Source organism: Camelus ferus, chromosome 25, assembly GCF_009834535.1.
Source record: "Camelus ferus isolate YT-003-E chromosome 25, BCGSAC_Cfer_1.0, whole genome shotgun sequence".
Classification (NCBI taxonomy): Eukaryota; Metazoa; Chordata; class Mammalia; order Artiodactyla; family Camelidae; genus Camelus; species Camelus ferus.
Genome location: NC_045720.1, coordinates 29,842,355 through 29,862,289, shown reverse-complemented (window position 1 = coordinate 29,862,289; position 19,935 = coordinate 29,842,355). Strand labels below are relative to the sequence as shown.

At 46.4% G+C, this 19,935-nt stretch overlaps 1 long non-coding RNA gene and 1 other non-coding gene across 2 annotated transcripts; one reads left to right on the top strand and one right to left on the bottom strand.

Annotated features, from left to right (window-relative positions):
• Positions 1–6,996: 6,996 nt before the first annotated feature.
• Positions 6,997–7,068, bottom strand: TRNAD-AUC. The gene has a single exon. It is a non-coding gene; the product is annotated as a tRNA-Asp (tRNA).
• Positions 7,069–7,524: 456 nt separating this feature from the next.
• On the top strand, positions 7,525–18,973 carry LOC116659851. Its single transcript, XR_004315207.1, has 3 exons — positions 7,525–8,325; positions 17,827–18,028; positions 18,813–18,973. It is a non-coding gene; the product is annotated as an uncharacterized LOC116659851 (long non-coding RNA).
• The last annotated feature ends 962 nt before the right edge of the window (positions 18,974–19,935 follow it).

Sequence of the window (19,935 nt, the reverse complement as noted above, 5' to 3'; positions counted from 1 at the left end):
GCATTTCTAGCAAACTCCCAGGTGATGCGGAAGCTGCTGATTTGAGGGCTACATCTGGAGCTGCAAGGCATGACCTGCTTCTTCTCCCTTTATCATTTCTCTTGCGCTGTGATAGAGAAGACATGGGCTTTGGAGCAGATGGACAGGGGTTTGAATCCTACCTCTGCCACTTCCTAGCTTGGTGAAATTGGACCTCGGTTCTTTGTGTGTAAAATGGGGGCTTGATACCCGTTTCACAAGTTTCTGGTGAGGATGATGTGAAATGATGTATGGAAGGCACCTGGAACTCAGTGAGTGCTCCTCAGAGGTCAGCTGTATTAGGCTGGCTTAGCTCTCCAGTTGCTGAATTTGAATTGTTCTTGATTTGGTTGTAATTCACTTTATTTTTCCTTCCCAGGTACACAGTCTGACACTTGACCTTGATTTTATGTTTCTCCTTACTCGGGTGGGTGGATGGGCTTTATACAATGGGTTTTATAAATGCCCTATTAGCTAAGGCCTGAAATTCCTTTCTCTTCTAACTTCCTTTTGCCCAGGCCATCTATCTGGTTTTTGTTAGAGGCACATTGGGCTGGTCATTTTAAGTTGATGGAGCTAGTTTTCTCCTCCCTACTCACCTTGGCAACTTTGGCCTATCCCCTCTGGGTTCAGTGGAACCAACACCCCCTGCCCCCTTTCCTTTGCCGGGGCTTTACTCGGCAGAGAGAAAGTGCTGACTGCCCAGATCAAGGGAGGTGCTGTCCGCTTTCCCCTAGTGTGTGATTCTGGCACTAGACCCAACCAGTCACACAGTACCCAAAGAACGTCACCACCCATGGGAATAGATGCATGACACCAGCCCCTATCACCTCTAAAATGCCTTTCACATTTACCTGTTGGGGCTGAGAGAGTCCAAATAGAATATAATTTCTAAGGGGGAGTCTTCTTCAGTAAAGCTGCCACAGTATGATTTTCTGTAATATTGGCCTCATGTTTAAATATCTGCCACTAACAAATCACTACGTGTGGTGCTGTCTGGCTGTGCCCAGGCCACCCCTGTTTGCACATGCTGCTCCTCTCATCAAAAGGTGGAATCAGTTTCCCTCACCTTGAATAAGGGGGACTGGCTTGGACCAGCAGAAGGAGCTAGAATGAGCACTGTTCCAGTCCTGGGATGAGGCCAGCCCAGAGCCACCTTGAGCCATCACATAAAGTCCAGGCTCTCCTGCTGGCAGAGAGCCAGCAGCCAATCTCGAGACCCCCCCAGATGTGTGAGAGAGGCCCTGTAGTCCAACCTGACCCACACCACCTGGAACAGTCCTGAGACAGCACTGCTGAGCTCTGCCCAAAGTCCTGGAGTGCAGAATCCGGAGCAAGAAAATGCTTTCATGGGTGAAGACATTAAGTTTTAGGCTGGTTTGTTACACAGCAATCGGTAACTGAAACACTACACTCTCTGGATCTTAATTTCTTCATGTGCAAAATGGTGGGTCTATCTTCCATCTCTGAGGGCAGGCCAATGCTTCTATCACTGGAGTCAGACATTCTCATCATAAATAAGACTTTTGACATCTGATCCCCATTCAAGGATTTGAAATCAGGAAAAATGCCCCTGAGTCCTAGAGACTACAACACTAAGGCAGCTGAAATTCATCAAAGAAAGGGAAAAGCCATACCATCTCAAAGCACTGGCTTTGGAAGGGGGCTCCCTGACTTTGAATCCCAGTTCTGCCGCTTCCTGGCCATCTGATCTTGGACAGGTTTCTTTCCCCAAGTCCCAGTCTCCTCATCTGTAAAATAGGGATAATGATAGTATCTACTTACAGGATTAGTTTGGGGATTAAATAAAATAATGTCCATATATTGCTGAGCATGGTGCCTGGATGTTGAAGGTATTCAGTAAATACTCTCTTTGTTGGCTCCAATATTTTTGGCTTTTAGATCTGTCTATAGAGGGAGTACAAATTAACCAAAACACGATAACCTTGCCCCAGCCAATAAGAAAATGAAGTTATACGTTACTGGGGCACTCATAGCACCAGCGGATATTGTCTTTGTAGGTTCAGAGAAAATTTAAAAGATTTTTTCTGTGTAAAGAAATACAGACTGCATGGGAGGGGCAGAGAGAAGAAGATGGGTAACGGTTTTTGTTTCAAAAATGATATTGCTCATTGAGTTTCTGACAAGAGAGGAAGGTCGGATGAAAACGACTTAAATTAATTTGTGGCTTTGTCGAAATAAAGCACAAGAAAGCGGCATGTTGGTTAGCACATTTTTAGAGAAAAACAACAGGAGAACAAGAGAAATTAAAACCTAACCTTCCACCATCTGCCACAGCTGATTTTGTAGCTCTCTACAAGAACCTCATTAGCATCTTCTGAGAGGCTGATTATGCCACCAGCAAAACAGTGATGGAAAAAGGGACAGTCACACCCACGCAGCGCACACTCACACAGCCTGAGCCTGCACGGCAGGGAGGTGGTCAGGCGGGAACTTGATCCTCTCCCCCAACTCCCTCCTTCCTACACAGGAATTCCACAGGCCCGCAGATGCTCTGGTTCAGCAAGGAGAGAGTTACCATTTAAAAAAGATCTGCTCCAGGCAGCACGCTCCGTGCAGCGAGGAGGAGTGACTGGCCTAGCGAAGACAAGAATAACACCGAGAACCCACACTGGCTTTTTGTTCTGGGCCTCCTGGGTCTCCAATCTCCTGGCTGCATTTTTGAGTGCTATGTTTTCTGGAGCTCTTTCCACCAGGGCCTGCCAGGTTTGTGGCGCAGGGAAAATGCCCTCCCCTCCCCAACTCCTGAAATCACTTGCCCACCTTCCTTCCCCAAGGAAAGGAAGATGACAGAAGACTGTTCTGGAAGGGCTCTCACCTACTTAGCAGCTGGGAAAAGAATTTAGAGCTTTGAGATGAAAAATGTCACAGAAGGAAAGGAGGCCAAGTCCAGGAGACGGTTCACAAGGAAGTTTTAAGGAAGCCGGAGGGTCTTGCGCATCTTTCTAATTCTTCCTTTCTGGGTGTGTATGTGCGTGTGTGAGCATATACATGCATATATACGCATGCACACACGTACGCACACACATATGAATGAAGCAAATATCACCTAGTGATTGACTCTCTCTAGGAAGATTGGAATCCATGAGATTCCAGAAATCCACTAAACCTTTTCGGGACTCCTGATACAACTGGACCATTTTACTGGGGCCAAAACTATAGAAACTCAAATCCAAAGGGTCACTTTGATACAGTCCAATGTGATTTCTATCCAGAGTCACCTGACTCCTTTGCCCCAGTCTCCTTATCCAGAGACGTCCTAGTTCCCCAAGCAAATATTGCCCAATTTAGTGTCCCCTTGTCTCCACTCTGAGCACATCAGCTGGGGGATCTTTTCTTTTGGGGGGTCCCCGAGGATTTCAGAGGCCACGTGGACAGTTTGGTCAGTCTATGGAGCGTGAAAAGTGAAAACAGACTGTATAAATGCTGGTGGTCAGTTCATTAAAATGCCGTGAGACTGGGGGCTGGAGCTCTTAACCTGCGAGGCCCATCATTCATGAAACTGAGTGACAACACTGTATTCCTCTCAGGAGAATCTCAGCTCAGGCTGTGAAAATTAGCACTAGTCAAACTTACTGTGAATCAGTAAGTCCTTTAAAGTTGTGAGGGACCCCAGCCCCAAATAGCCTGATCAAACAGAGCGGGTATGTTGACTCCTGTCACTGAGAAGGGCAGGAGAGGTGGGCTCAGGCAGAACAAAGCCACAAGAGCTCTTGTTTCTTCTTTGCCTCTCTCTGTTGGCTTTGTTCTCCCCATGGCTGATGCGCAAAGCAGGGGATGGATGCAGACAGTTCCTTTCTTATGGCATCACAACCTAGCAACCCCTGTGGAAAGAAAGGGTGTTCTCCCAGTGAATGTAAAATCGAAGGAAGCTTTCTGATTGGTGCAGCTCGGATCATGCATCCACTCTTTGGGCAACCCCTGAAGACAGGGGCATAGGGTCTATGAATGACACGGCTTAGGGGTGAGATGGTAACTTCAAGGAAGGGAGGGGATGCCATTACCAAAATAGGGGACAAGGGACACTGTCTTAAAAAAAAAAAAACAGGTATTTGCCCCACGTGCATAAAATACCTTCAATATTCACTAGCTCTTTCTCTTTTCTTGCTTTTATTCAGCTTTTACAGCATAGGTGCTGTAACTGAGGGGATCCTGAGTCGTGGTCTGATGTGTGCTTTCTAACAGTATCAACCAATTCTCAGTGGGCCCTGACTGGTGTCCTACAATGCAACTCAGTTCTGATGCTGTCTACCTGGAGAAAGCGTCAGATCCCACAGGTTAAGGGCTCAATCCCACAAGGCTGCCCCCACGTCAGACACAGTTATAAATCTAGGTTGTCACCTGGGCTCCTGACCAAATGGCTATAAGTCAGAGATTCCCACAACCCCATCCTCAGATGGGATTAATTTGGTAAAGCAGCTCACAGAACTCAGAGAAACACTTACTAATGCTTCCCAGTTTATTATAAAGGATACAGGTAAAAGCCAGGTGAAGAGGTATGTAGTGTGAGGTCTGGTAGTGTCCAGAGCACAGGGGCTTCTGACCCCAGAGAACTGGGGTGCACCACCCTCCCAGCACATGGATGCATTCACCAACCCAGATGCTCATCAAAATCTTGTTCAAGAGTTTTTATAGCAGCTAAATTGCAGCTCCCCCCTCCCCGTACCACCTACTTCTCCTTCCCAGAGGTCAGTGGGTAGGACTGAAAATTCCAACCTTGTAGCCACTTGGTCTTTCTGATGACCAGCCCCCTCCTGAGGCGCCCCACTTGAAGGCACTTCGTTTGCATAAACTCTGATGTACTCAAAGGGGCTCCTTATGAATAACAAAAGACACTCCTATCACTCAGGAAATTCCAAGGGTTTTAAGATTTTTGTGCCAGGAACTGGGGACAAAGATCAAATATATTTCTTATTATACCACACATGGTTAAACAATAAATACCAACAAGAGCAGAATAGAAGGCTTTAGCAGGGCTCCTGTGTACACTTCCACGGCTAAAGCCATCCCTTGCTCGGTTTTGCTCCTCTTCTGGGCCACGGTGCCCTCTGTCTGCAGCCCTGCTCTCACCCACTTATGTCCTGGGTCCAAAGGGCCAAGCCCACCTGCTGGGAGCTGGGGTGGCGGGGGTGGGATGCCCAAGATTCACCCGCACCCTGGGACCGGATGTTGGAACCAGAGTAAAAAGTTCCTGGCTGAGACAGACCTATCCTCCGCAGACCCAGGCTGACCCTCCCTGGTTTGGCGTCTCCCGCAGCTCGCCTGGCTGTGCGGATCTGGAACCTCTTCTCCCTGGGGCCGGCGTGTTCTCCACCTGGGGCTTACGTAACAGTGTTAGTTGACACCACTGTGTGCTGAGCCTTGTTCCGAGCACTTTAATTATATTAATTTATTTTATATTTCACACTGCCCTATGCAGTGTGTATAATTATTGTTACCCCTACTTAGTCGAAAACTGAGGCCCCGAGAAGCTAAGTAATTCATTTGAGGTCACGCAATGTCTGAATGGCAGAGCTGAGAAACCTACGCGTTAACGTGAGGCAGGTAAGTAGGCAGACCCTGAAGTAAGACTGACTGTCGCTCCACGGGACCTTGGGCAGTTTGCTCAGCTCAGCTTCTCTGAGCCTCGCTCGGTCTCCTCAGCTGTGAAGCTCTCAGTATAGTCTTAAGACCCTCCCTCAGCCCCCTTGTCGGCCTACGCTCTCCTCCCAGGTCATCCCATCCAGTCCTGGGGATTTAGAGTCATCTACCTGCTGACGATTCTAAAAGTCAGGCCTTCGGGCTGCCTCTCTCCCTGGAACTCCTGCCTCTTGAACATTCACAATGGAAGGCTCGTTTGCACCTCAAATTTAGCAAACTGGAACTTGCTTTCCCTCACCAAATTCCTTCCTCTCTCGGTCCTGATCTCAGTGCACAGAACCACCACTCATCCAGGAGCTCAGGCTGAAGCTCTGGGATCTGAATTGCATTCCTCTTTCATCCGCCCCAGAGCCAGTCCTCTGTTAAGTCCTATTGGCTCAACTTCCAAAATATATCCTCAATGCTGGTCATTTTTACTGTTTGTACGGCCACAGCTGTGGTCCCCACCTGGAGTCTCTGGCCCGGATCCCTACCCGGTCTTCTAATGGGTCTCCCTTACTCCACCCTTGCTCCGTCCCCATAAATAGATCGTTTTCACGTCCCTGCTTAAAACCCTCCTGTGGTTTCCCACATCTCCAGGACAAAACCCAAGCTCCTGTCCATGGTCTACACGATCCTACTTAACCTGGCCTCTGCTTCCTCCTCCAAACCGTCCTTCCTTCTTGTCCTGTGACAGCAGGCTGCTCACCTAATCTGTTCCCTGCTGGATCCCCAGAGCCTAGGACAGTGCCTGGCACACAGCAGGAGATTGCTCTACATTTACCTGTTGAAGGAATGAATGAATGACTGCGTCACTGACCTTTCTCTCCCCAAACCCCCCATGCTGCTTCCTGCCCCAGGGCAGTGGTACCTGTGTCCCTCTGCTTGTAGTACACTTCCCCACGCCCCCTGACCACCCCTCCCCAGCCTCCAGGAGATGACTGGTTTCAGCTTCTCAGAGATACCTCCAGGAAGCGCTGGGTGAATCAGCGCCCTTCTCCACAGATCTCCACCCCTGTTACATACTCAATTCTTCAGAGCCTGCATCAGCATCTGAAATTACCTTCTCTATTTGCTTAGATTTTATTGCCTGTCTCCTCCACGAGAATGTGTCTCAGTGATAAGGACTTTGTCCATCTCTTCACTGCTCCACCCCGGCACCTACATCAGGGCTTGACACGTAGTCCGCTCAGTTGTGAACTGACTGATGAACACTTAAGGTTGTTATGAGAATTAAACATGTATTAAAACAACCCCCTTTGGAAAGCTGGCAGTATCTTTTTTTTAATTTTTTTTTGGGGGGGGGAGGTAATTAGGGTTTTTTTGATTTATTTTTAATGGAGGTACTGGGGATTGAACCCAGGACCTTGTGCATGATAGGCACTCACTCTACCACTGAGCTATACTTCCCCACTGGGCAGTTTCTAATAAAGCTAAGCTTATACTTACAAGGACCAGCTGTTTGACCCTGAGGTGTATACTCAGGAGAAATGAGTCCATACATTCAGAAAACCCCTTGTGTGAAAATGCTCACAGCAGCCTTAATCACAATAGTCAGAACTGGAAATAACCTAAATATCCACCAATAAGGGAACTGACAAGCTGTGGTCTATTCATACAAAGAAATAAGAAGGGCTTAACATGGATGAATCTCACAGACAAAGCATTGATCAAAAGAAGCCACACACAAAAAGGACACACTGTGTGATTCTATTTATATGACATTCAAGAGCAGAGGAAACTAATCCGGTTGTGCCCAGTGACCCCTGTCCAGCGCTGCTCACGGGCCAGAGTGACGCATGCAGCTTTTTTCTGGGAGGAGGAAGTGAGGCAAACTCAGTAAGGACGGGGAGGGATTTGCTTTGACAAAGGTGCAGGGTCAGTGCCGATCCTGCGGGTGGAAAGAATGCCATCGGCCTCGGTCACTTTGGAAAGCCATGTGCAAGGCCACCCTGGCCAGCAAAGGTTTGTGGAACAGCTGGAAAAACACAGAACTTTCAAAGAACACCAAAGAGGATGCTGCCGATTCACACGGGAATCAAATCTCGAAATGTAAAACACACGAGGAGGGTGACCCCAGCAGTGACCGTTGCTGCGGAAGGTGGCTTCCTGCCCAGCTTGGGGGAGGGACGTGAGGGGGCTGGCCTGGGCGGGGTGGCAGCAGACTTTTTTCCTGAGCCTTGTCTGCAGGGCTGCACGGGAGGAGACGTCCTTCCATTTAGCAGTGGAGCAAAGCCTCTTCCGGGGCCCTTTTCCCTTCATCTGAAACTATGCGAAGTGTGAGCAAAACAGGAAGAGGCCAGCAAGACATTTACTTAATAACCAAAAGATCGACATTACGTTTGTCATAAAAGCCCCCAGAGGCGGCACACACAATGGCAAAGGCCGTCTGTCCATCCCTCCCCCGGCGTCCACCCTGCAGCCGATTCCCCCATCACTCATCTGTCGTCTGGCCGGAATGACTTCAGCTGGTTGGGAAACACCGAGACCAAAATTAACTGCTCAGTGTGTCACCAGAAACTTGTGAAACCTGAAGTGAGCTGAATTCAGAAAACATGCAATGACAGGGCCCCAGAAATAAACCCCAGAGCACGAGCTCCTCCAGGAACCGGATGTGCCGGGGACGAACTGCTGGATTTTGCCGTTCATTCCGTTCATGACACACAGGTATTTACTGTGGTTTGTCTCCTCAAATGCATTTTGTTCCAACTGACTTAAAAGATTCTTCACTTTCTGGAAGGTAGGGAATGGGTTTTATTGTTCTCAATAATGTCCAGTGTGAAAAAGGAATTTGGTGTGTACCATTCAGAACAGGTGGGTACGCATACTCTAGATTCCATGTGGAATTCTAATCATCTTTCGGTTTAGGAGAAAAAAAAATGCATTCCTCTGAGAGCTCCTTCAACCTTAAGATAAGCAAGTAAGGGAGATGAGACATCCAAAGTTCAAGGAAATGGAAACTTTGATTTCAGTTTGAATTGAAATGCTGTGTCGTCAATACTGAAGAGTGGCAGTAATGTTAGAAAATGACCCTGGAGCAGAAATCAGTCATCTGTGGGCGGGGCAAGGGGTCTGTGACTAAGCGGCTCCAGAGAATGAAGAACCTATAATTCCATCCAGACAGCCAAGGGACAGACCAAGGGACAGACCAGGCAGCACCTCAGCCAAGCAATCACCTCCTCACTTACAGTGGTTAAAAGACGTGAAGACAAGGCTCCATCAAGCCCAGATCTCACAGGTTATGAATAAATGGCTGAGGCAAATCACGCTGACAATAAATTATATCAACCAAGAGGAAGTGTAACTAGCCTTATTTAATTGAGGATGTATATAGATCTTTTTTTTCTGCTCAGTCCTCTTAGATCTTTGAGGGGCTTGCTCTGTCTCCCTGCCAAACGTTTCTGGGGAGTTGTCAATCAAGGTTTCTGCCACAGGGATAGGTCTGCACCCCAGCCCTCAGCAACAGTGGTCAGAATAAAAAGGATGAGGAGACCCAAGCAGGGCAGATCCATTGATATGTGGATGCTGGGCGAAAGAAGCTCTGTTATTTTAACATTATTTTCTGCTGAGATTGTTATGGAAGGATAGACATGGAAGCCATGGGGGGAATGGCTTTCTGTAGAATGAAACAGGCAGAGAGCAGCAAAAGTCAGTGAAGGGAGATCCCGGCAGTAGTTCTCAGCCGGGGCTGCCAGCTGACGTCACCTGCGGAGCTTTTGAAGCTACTGATGTCTGAGTCCAGCCCCAGGGATTTTTATTTGATTGGCCAGGGATGCAGCCTGGGCCTTGGAACTTTCAAAACTCCTCTGAATGATTCTGACGGGCCGCCAAGGATACGAACCGCTTGTGTAGAAGCACCACATCCGATCCCCGAGGTCTTGATCCCAGCAGCAACTTCTGATTCTGTGACCCACCCCAGTACCCTCCGCTGCCAAGGACTTTCCTTGCCTTGCTTAATTCAGTTTGAATTGAATTTCTGTCATTTGCAACCCAAAGAAATCTAATCAAAAATGGAAAAAGATTCTGTCATCATAGCTACTGTTCAGCATGGGTGATGTGCTAGGCACTGCTCCAAGTGCTTTCCTTACATTAACTCTGTAAACTCAGTCCTTACAACTAAACTATTACTGTCCCCATTTTACAGATGAGGAGATGAGTCATCAAAAGATGAAGGGACTTGCCAAAATGAACACAGCTTGTAAAAGCAGAGCTGGACTGTGAACCTAGAAACTTCTTTAACCATCTCACCTCAAGGTGGAACCAAGAAAAGACACCAGTTCTCTGAATGAAGCCCAGAAAGGGGGTCTCCAGTGTAAATATGAGTGGTTTTATTGGGAAGAAGCTTTTGGCTGTAATAACAGAAAACCCCAACCCCAGCGGCTTGCACAATCATTTAACACATCAGGAGGAAAGGCGATGGGGCAGTTCTGGGGTTGGCGGATTCAGTGGCTCATTTTAAGTTATAGGGTACCCCGCTCCTTTCCACGTTTCTGCTGTGCCTGCTCTGTGTACTGGCCTCTTCCTCAGGCTGGCTCTCCTGACGACAGCAAGACAGCTGCCGTCCCCAGATGACACACCCTCATAGAACCACCACAGGCAGAGGAAAGTACTGTTTATGCACCCGTGTTTCTTGTTATCACGTAGGAACACTGTGCCAAAGGCCATCACTAGAATTCCCCTTGTGTTTCATCACAGGACAGGGGGACGGGTGCACAAGGGATCATTTGGATCTGTGCTTTTCAACTGGGGCATTTTCCATTGTTTCCATGATTCAAGGAGGGCCATGACCATTGCTGGGTAGAGACGTCAAGATGGGAGATGGAGAAGGACCCACAATCTGTGGGGCTCCCATTCCTAGGACCTGCACGAGTTTGGAACATCTTCACACAGGTGAAGAAACGGTTCAAAATATCTGAGCTAAAACATAACTCTTTTTTGCTTTTAATCTATAAACCCAAAGCATTTGTTAAATGCACTGTATTTTTCAGGAAAGCAATTACTGCATACATCAAGAGAACATGGAGCTTTGTTTTGTTTAGAACTTTTCCAAGAATTTGTTCCCCATTTTGGAAAATCACATTAGGAATGTCAACACCAGTCATGGGGAGGAGGGTATAGCTCAGTCGCAGAGTGCATGCTTAGCATGCACTAGGTCCCGGGTTCAATGCCCGGTACCTCTGTTAAAATAAATAGATAAACCCAATTACCACCCTCTACAAAAACAAAGCAAAACAAAAAAAGCAACACTCATGGAATGTGTGTCTCCTGCACTGCTAGCAGCCCGTTCTCAGTGACTCTGGGTATAGACCTGAGCACCTGCAACGTTATTAATTTCTTCTAGTGTCGTCCTGCTGAGCATCTGAAAGTTGAAAGACTTTTGCATTGCAAATATTGCTATTGTATTGTAAATTATTATCCTTTTAATTCTACTATGTCTTACTTAGTCACTTCAGGCAGTTGGCTTATCAACAAGAGAAATTTATTTCTGCCTGTTCTAGAGGCTGGAAATCCAAGATAAGGGTACTGGCGTGATCAGATTCGCATGTGAGTGAATGGCTATTTTCTCTTTGTATCCTCACTTGATGTAGAAATAGAACTTGGGTGTCTCTTTTATAAGGGCACCTGTCCCATCCATAAGGGTTCCACCTTTAGGACCCAAGCACCCCACAAAGACCTCCACCTCCTAATACCAGCACTTTGGGGGTTAGGATTTCAACATATGATTTTAGGGGGGCACAAACATACTGTTCATAACACTTTACAAATTGGCTATGGAATTGTTTGAAATGATGTGTACAGATAGATTACATTATCTATAAAATTCATGTCAATGTAGTAAAAAAGATGTTATAAAAATACTCTAAACAGAGGGTGTTGGCGCTGTCAGGATGACAGCCACTGTTCCAAGTGCTTGAGACAGGCGTCACTGTCATCCAGGTGGGGGGGATGGACTTCAGCAAGGCCCTCTTCCAGGTGTGATATTTTCCTTTACACTTTTCTGGCTACAAATGGGCTTGTGTTACTTTTAAAGGTAGGGAAAAGGTTATTGAAGTAAGTTATTAGAAATAGTTTTTGAATAAATGTCCATGAAGGAAATAAAAATGTGAAAAGGAAATTAAAACAGCTACAAGAAGAGTTGACTTTGGCCCCTGACAAGGCCTTAGGAGGTGTGGTCAGAAAATCAACAACAGAAGGTTCTAGAAGAGTTGATCCTGAGCTGTTATTGGCAAAGGAATCCTAGGAGAAGAACCTTTGCTGTTAGTCAGGCTTTATTCATTTACTTAATTATTCATTCAAGTAACGTTTTTGTACTAGATTCTGGGAATCCTGAGATGAGTAAGTCACCAGCCTGTCCCTGCATTCCTGTCGAGAGGCAGATACCTTAACAGTTACAAACAGTGGGAATTCAAAGGTGCAGTGGGAGAATTTGTGCAAGGGGATAAATGGGACCCAGGGGAAGGCAGGCTCTGTATCCATTTGTCCACCATTTTATCTTGAGAGGAATGGTACCCGCCTGTCTACTCTTCCCCCACACCTATTTTTGTTCTTGGGATTAACTCCATTCTTATGTTCTAACACCTGGGGGGCTTGAAAGATTCTACAAAGAAAAGCCCAAATAAACCACTTGATGCTGTCTAGCAGAATTCATGTAATTATGCTAATGTATCGCTTGATTTCTCAGGCTTTGGGGTCCAATGTAGCTAGCTGGTATTTTCCATCATACTACCACCCACCTCTAATGAAGTAATTAATTTTCTTTGTGCTCCCAAAGGGTAGACCATTAGTTGTAATTTTCCATATGGAGCCAGTGAGGGCAGAAATGTAGGGGCCTCTGGCCAAACCACAGAGTATCAGCTGTCAGGATAGAAACAGTGTCCAAAAATCTGATCATGGGGTCTGAAATATTAAGAAACTGTCACATTTGAGGGGCGAGGGGAAGAATAAACTTGACTCCATGTCAGATTTATCAAAGTCTGTTTCAAGTCTCCAGCATCTGGGGTCCCAGTAAAAGTCCACTCTGATTTGCCAATCCCTTAGGTCTCTGGGTATAAGAAAAGAGAAGGCACAGATTTGTTCTGATTAATTTCCCTCATGAGCATCAACTCTCGGTTTTCAGGGAGAGAGCAGGGACAGAACGACATAGGTAATTAAAATCTATGGGGAGAACAAACACCCAAGTGAACCAGCAATTTCCAATCCTCTTCCACCAATTTTTTTTTTTTTTTAACATTAGAGGTGCCAAGTAGCAAGGCTCAGCCCACCTTTGGGGGCTGGATCTAAGAGAACATGAAGGAATCTGAAGGCAGGCTGCTGGGTACAAGAGGAACAAGGGGAGGTCGGGGGTTGTCGTCCTTTCCGAAACTGCACATGGGCCACTCTTGCTCTCTCTGTTGGCTTCACTTAGGAGAAGTCCCACAGCAGCACTGTTGGTTTAAACTAGGGGCTGCCAGGCAGGATTTTTGGAAAGGCCAGCTCACTTTTTGTTCGCCATTAAAAAGCAGCGCACATCCTGGTAGACAGAGGAGCCCCCTGTGTGAAATGGGTTTGCGGCGACTGCAGGCAGAAGGATGGGACGGGGCAGAAGCTGACCCCCCGGAGCAGAGGCCCTTCTCATTTGCCTCAAGTTCAGACTCGACCAGTTTGAGCTTTTGATATGACTCAGACTCAGCCCAACCTGCAACGGCCACCATTTGGACTTCCTTAGACCCAGCCCTTCCTAAAGGCCTTCCTATGGCTTCTCATTTGCCTGCTGTTCAAGGCTGTACATGACCTAAAACCCAAGTCAGCCTTTATTTCTCACCACTCCCCAAACCACACACGTCGGCCTCTGCCCAGGTTTACCCACTGGTGCTGGCATTTATCTGCGCTGCCCACCATCTTGCCTTTCGTCCTATGGTTTCTTAAACCCCCTTCTCTTGCTGAAAATGTGGCTGTTTTTTCCAAGGTCCAGCCCTTCCAGGAAAACTTTCCTGTTTCCCCAAACTCAAAGTGATCATTCTCTTACGACAGCACTTCCTCAGTACGTGTTTTATGACACTTACCACATTTTGCTTTCCATTATATCACAGCAGCTTATGTCCCTTATGACTTTACTGTTCTCCAAAATGTGGGTCAGGATCCACCAGTGAGTTTTGAAATCACTTTAGTGGGTCATGACCTGAATTTTTTAAAATGAAATAGAATAAAACAGAAGATTTTAGAGTGCATTGCATGTAAACATATTTCTCACTTTGGTTTATGGTCAAAAAGCTTGAAAGTCACTGCCTCACTTAGTAATGTTTTCAGTTTCTATGTACAGAAAGCCTCCATCCAAGCAGTTTAAATAACAAAGGATTCAGTATTTCTTATAATGAGAAGTCTGGAGGTAGGGGCAGCTCTAGGTCAGTTGATCAGTAACTTATCAACATCAAGAATGCAGATTTTTGCCATCTCTGTCATCCTTCCAGCTACCTCCCCTCATGTCTGCAAGATGGCTGCAGAAGTTCCTTGTATCACAACAAAGTCCAGAAGCAGAAAAAAAGGAGCTACTTATTCTTTGGATCTTTTTTTATCAGGGAAAAAAAAAAAGAGTTCCCAGAACTCCCCCACAACCCCCAGCAGATCTCCTTCCATTTCTCTTTGAAATAAACTGAAATGAAACAAGTGACACGCCTAGCCAAGAGTGGCAAGGAAAACCAGAATTAGTTTAGATGAGGATAAAAGCACCTTCCCTGAGCACTTGCCTGGTCAGAAAGATGGAGGAGACTGATGAACCTGAGGTAGGCAAGCAGAAGTCCCGGCCAGCCCCACACAAGCTGCAGCGGGGTAGGACCAGGGTCCCTTCCTCTTCATATTCTCTGCAAGGCTTACCGCGTAGCAAGTCTAGACAGCCACCTCAATTTCCAGTGATAAATTAAATCAATCACTTCGCCTCAAAATGTAAATATTCATGGGCTACATGGATCAAATATCCAATCTGAGATACTGGAGGCATTCTGCAGACATGATTTGCCAATATATCACTCACCAGAGGCTAGGATTTTTTCTGTCTTAATTTTTCTATTGAATTTTTAAACATGAAGGGCTAGACCAGCAACATTGTACATTGTAATATCATTTAAATAATAAAACACATATTTGTCACCATGCAGATGGCAACTGAAAATTCCACAGATGGAATTGTGGCTCTCCAGAGGAGACGTGTGACAGTGGGTGTGCAGAGACGGCTGCATCGGGGTGGAGAGACATTACGTCATCCCAGATATGGGCTTTCTTTGGGAACCTGGCAGAATTACTGCTGAATCACTCAGCTGGGCAAATTATTGGCGTGTTAGCTGTACAAAGGTCCCTGTAATTAAGCCCTTATTCCACCACTCTCCTTGGCATCTTTCTGCTTATGTTGCCATTTAAGGCCAGACGTGAAAATATGGATATGTAAAATAATCACATCTGCAAGAGTCAGTGGCTTAGAGCATGAAGCCAGTGCTGTTTCTCTTCTCTCATATGCATGCATATGTGTACATACACACACGTATCAGATAAACAACAGATTCAAAGGACTTTGACCTGCAGAAAGGCTTTTGTCTCTGAGATGGTTAGAATCTTCCTCTTTGCACACGTTAGTTAACAAATGCAAGATCCTTCCTTGATCCTGCTCAGTAGATAAGACCAGCCTTGTGAGTGCCTTGGAATTCCTGAAACTAACACAATATGGTAAATCAACTATACTTCAATTTAAAAAGAAAGAGCAACCCTTTTTTCACCTGCTGGTCCAGAGGATGCCGTGAGTGCATATGGCTGGTCTGGGGGCAGTGGGCTTGGGTTCTAACCCACTTGTTTCCTAGTTGTAAGGCTGCGTTGGGACCGGAGGGTGCTCTCTCTTCTCTGCCAGAGCCCGCCTGAAGTCCCATGTTCAGTCTCAGGGGCCTGGTTTTAGGAAGGTCCTTGGCTGGCCAGCTCAATGATGTGCTTGCAGCCAGAACACGAGGAGTCCAGAAACTACGGAGAAAGTCTGCAGAAATGGCAGTAGGAATAAATACCATCGCGTAGGGCTTTCACATACTGTGTCACGTTTGATTGGCTCCCTCTATCAAACTTATTAAGTATTTACACTCATTTTAAAGAGATTCTAGCGACCACAGACCAAAGAGATTGAGGTCGGTGTCCAGGAATATTCTTAAGTGTGTCATTTAACAGGTAGCTTGGGAAAACTTGGAGAGGAAGTGGTGATGACAGAGGACCGCGTGACTGCACCCTCGCTTCCTTTCTATAGCGTTACCTTGTAATTGATAAGAGCTAAGATGTATCGAGTGCTTTCTAGGTGTCCTGCACTATGCTAAGTGTTTCAGTGCATTTAAGCTTCAAAAAAGCCTCGAAGCGGGTGCTATTCTTATTTCAATTTACAGGTGAGGAAACTGAGCCTTCGGGAGAGAAGCAAATTTTTTCTGATTGTGGCTAGCTCCTGTTTTTCCTCCTGTTGTTTTCTTTTTTAAAGACTCAGTTCTTCAGGACTCAGCTCAAATTTTCCCAGGGAGCCTTTCCCTGTCTCCTCTCCTTCCTCTAAAGCTGTCCACTAAATAAATAAATAAATAAATAAATAAATAAATAAATAAATAAATAAATAAATAAAAAAAATAAAGTTGTCCACTGCCAACCTCATGTCCTCTGTCATACCCCCCCACCCCCGTTCAGTTCATTCACAGGACATATTAGAATCCGTAGATAGATAGCTTATTTACTTACTGATTTGCTTATTTATTTTCAGTCTCTACTATTCAGATATAAGCTTGTGAGGGCAGGGACCCTGTCCTGATCATCCAATGCTAGTGTCTAGCAGGGTGTCTGGAATGTAATGGGCATTCAATACAAATTTGGCTGAATGAATGAGTATAGTCCATCAGTGGGATTTGGACCTGAGTTTGCCTAATGACATAGACAGTGTTAGCCCCTCTGCTCATGCATTTACTCATCTTTTCAGCAAGCCTTTATTAAATTATCAGAAGTGCCAGGCACTGAGGTAGGTGCTGGAGAATTAAAAGAGTGAGATACAGTCTCTGCCCTGGAAATTCTCACCTGTGAGGAATGGAGGTGGTAGTTAGGAGTGATTAAGAGGGGCTTATAAAAAAGCACAAATAAAAGTATAATATGATATGTCTTAGAACAGAATTAAGTACAAAAGGACACAGCAAGAAAAGAAGGGACCTTGGTGCCCCTGCTGGACTCAGAAGACTTCTGCAGAGCAGGTGACTTTGAACTTGACCCTGACAGAGGACTCTGGACTGTGGAGGAGAAAAGAATGTGTGCAGAGGCAAGGAGGGGAGAACTCAGGGGTACATCTGGGGACAGTGTGGAGCCTGTCCCCTGTCTTGCATTGTTGACTCTCATTTTGGTCACAGTGCCCAGTTGTTAGAAGGGCCACTGATCAAACGACCTCTCAGTGGAAACATCACAGAGAGGAATCCTGCCGAAGGTTGGGATGAGAGGGCACTAGGAGGTGGGGCTGAGTGGTCTTTAGGTGTCCCCCAATATAAGAGTGACATGACTGGGAGGAGGACTGTTTCTCTGTGGAAAGCACCAAAAAAAACCATAACCAGAGTACAACATGGAAACAGCCATGTTCCTGTCCTAAATATAGAGAATTTCCTACGGAGAGGGCTGACTATAACCAAGTGTATATTGGCTTGTAGTTTTTAAAACGTTTTCTCAAGCATTATCTCACTTGATCCTCCAATAGCCTGCTGGATATTCTGAAGCTCAGTAAGACCATTTATTATTCATTTATTTAGCCAACATTTACTGAGTGCCGAGCTCCATCCAGATGTGAGCAATGCAAGGGGGCAGAGCACAACCTCTGGCCCCAAAGCACTTGAATGCAAAGATGCAACGAGGCCACCGTGCAAAATGCCGTGATCTGCTCAGCATGGAGGAAAGTGACTGAGCCCCGGGGACGCGCGAGCAGAGCGCTGAAGTGGGGGCTAACAGCACAGGCTCCTGAGTCAGGCAGTCTTGGGTTTAAATCCCTGTCCTGTACTCTCTTGCTGCGCCACCTTGGGTAATTAAATGAGATCATTAAAAATTAATGAAATGAAATAATACGTGTGTACTAGTTAGGTTATAGGCTGGCTGCTAAAATGAAGACTCAAACAGTCACTTATCCAAGGCGGAAGTTGATTTCTCTTTCTGCTCCAGGAAGTCATCCCATATCAGGCTCTTTCCACCTGGTGGCTCTGCCAGGTCTAGAGGGTTGACCTCATCTATCTGGTCCAAGATGGCTCCTCAGCACAATACATGCTCTGTTCGGAAGCAGCTTGATACAAGAGTTTGAAGGGTATCAGCAGGACCCGATCCTCTCATTGTGGCTCCCTTCTCTGGATGTTGGCTGTGTTCCCAGGTAAGCTTTCCTGTCGTGGTTGTAGGAGGGTTTGGGCAGCTCTCAACCTCATGTGCTCTTAGCTTTCTGTCCAGTATCACCCTTCTAAGAGTCACATCAGTAACCGGCACTAATCCCAGTCAAGGGGATGGGAGAAATTGGTTAGTTAAGACCAATTAGGGCACCCTCGCAGCTGCAAGGATGAAAGTAGGGGAGGGGTGAGTCTCCACACAGAATTCTTCATACCGTTTTACCAGGAGAAGGATGAATAGATGCCAGATGGTTAAAAAAAAAAAATCCCTGGAGGCGCCCTTCTAGTTGCTAGATGGGATGCTGCCCAAATCATGAATCCAGTAAAAGCAATTAGATCTTCAAATTTACTCAGTTGAAAGAAGAAAATCCCTTATTCCTTCCTTCAATCAATTATGTGCACTTCTGGAGTACTACAATCCATAGCAGTGGTCTTTAAACTTCCCCAAAAGCCTCAATGTAGATTATGCCCCCAACAAGCACACTTCTTTCTTTGTAAGTACACACATGTGCTATTCTACTAACATGTTACTGGGGTAAAAATTGCTAGTGGCACACCGTGTTCATCCTTACCCGCTTCTAGCATAGTGTTTCCTAATGGGCACACGGCATTCCAGAATAGACTACATTTCCCAGGATCCTTTGCAACTAGATGCAGTCGTATGACTAAATTCTAGGCAATGAATTGTCAGAAGCCGAAGATGCAATTTCCAGGAAGGGTCCTCAGTGGGAGGAACACGCAGTTCTTTCCTTCTTTCTCCTTCCCGCTGCCTAGAATGTGAACAGGATGGCTTGACCTTGAGCAACAGCATTGGACAATGGAATGGAAGCCACATGTTGAGGATGTTGGAGCGACCAGAAAAGACACCCCACCAGTCTGGGTGGCTTAACCTCCAGATTCTGCATGAGAGCGAAATAAACTTGTCTCTTGTTTAAGCCATTGCTGTTTTGGATATTGTCAATCTCAGCCAAATCTGATCCTACTTGATAAAATTTTATACATTATAATGCATTGCCAAAATACATATAAAAGAGAAGAGATAACAATAATTATAAATGGAAGTTCTAATATTTCTTGTACCAGACTATATACAGTCTCACACACCCCTGGGGGTGCCTCACTCCACCCCCCAGCCCCCCCACCAATACCACCTCTTCATTTTAGAGACCTCTGTTCTCCTGGCCCTTGCCTTGTGGTCCCCTATAAGGTTAGTTAACGTTTGTGAGGCTGTTTGCCTCTTCTCTCTGTGTTCTTTGAGGCAGGGGCCCTGAGGCCAGCCCTCTGCCAGCTGGGGCAGAGTCTCTCCCGGCCCTGCCTGTTGCTGTCTGCTGACTCTTCTGTGTCTGTGTCTGTCATCCAGACTTTGCTTTTGCAATGGGGAGAGCAGACCAGAAAATCTGATGGAATTGACAAGATGAGATTTGATCTGAACCCAAAGAGGTAGGCAGTCTGTTATTGCCAGGGGAAAAGACCCACCTTTCCAGCCTGAGGTGCTGCAGCACAGGACTTGAGCTAACTGGCCTGGTTCTGTAGGGAAGGAGAGGGGGAAGGGAGGAGGAAAAGAGCTTTGTCCTTCTACAGCATTCTCCGAGGCCACAGTTTCTCTTCCCTGGAGGGCGATGGCTGTGGGGCCATGCCCACTGCACCACATCGGACAAGCTCAGAGTGGACCCAGTTCCTCCACTGCGAGGCTGAGGGTCACAGACCCTCATCCAGGCTGGGCCTGGGAAAGCTGACCCTGCCTGCTCTCTTTAGGATCTGGGCGAGTTCATACTCCCTCTCTCCACCCCCTTGAGGCATCTATGTTCTGATTGTATCACGGCTTCAAAATTCCCTGACTCATGCCGTCCTCAGATTTTAAAGGAGCTTATTCGAGTGGTGTAGCCTGCATGCTCCA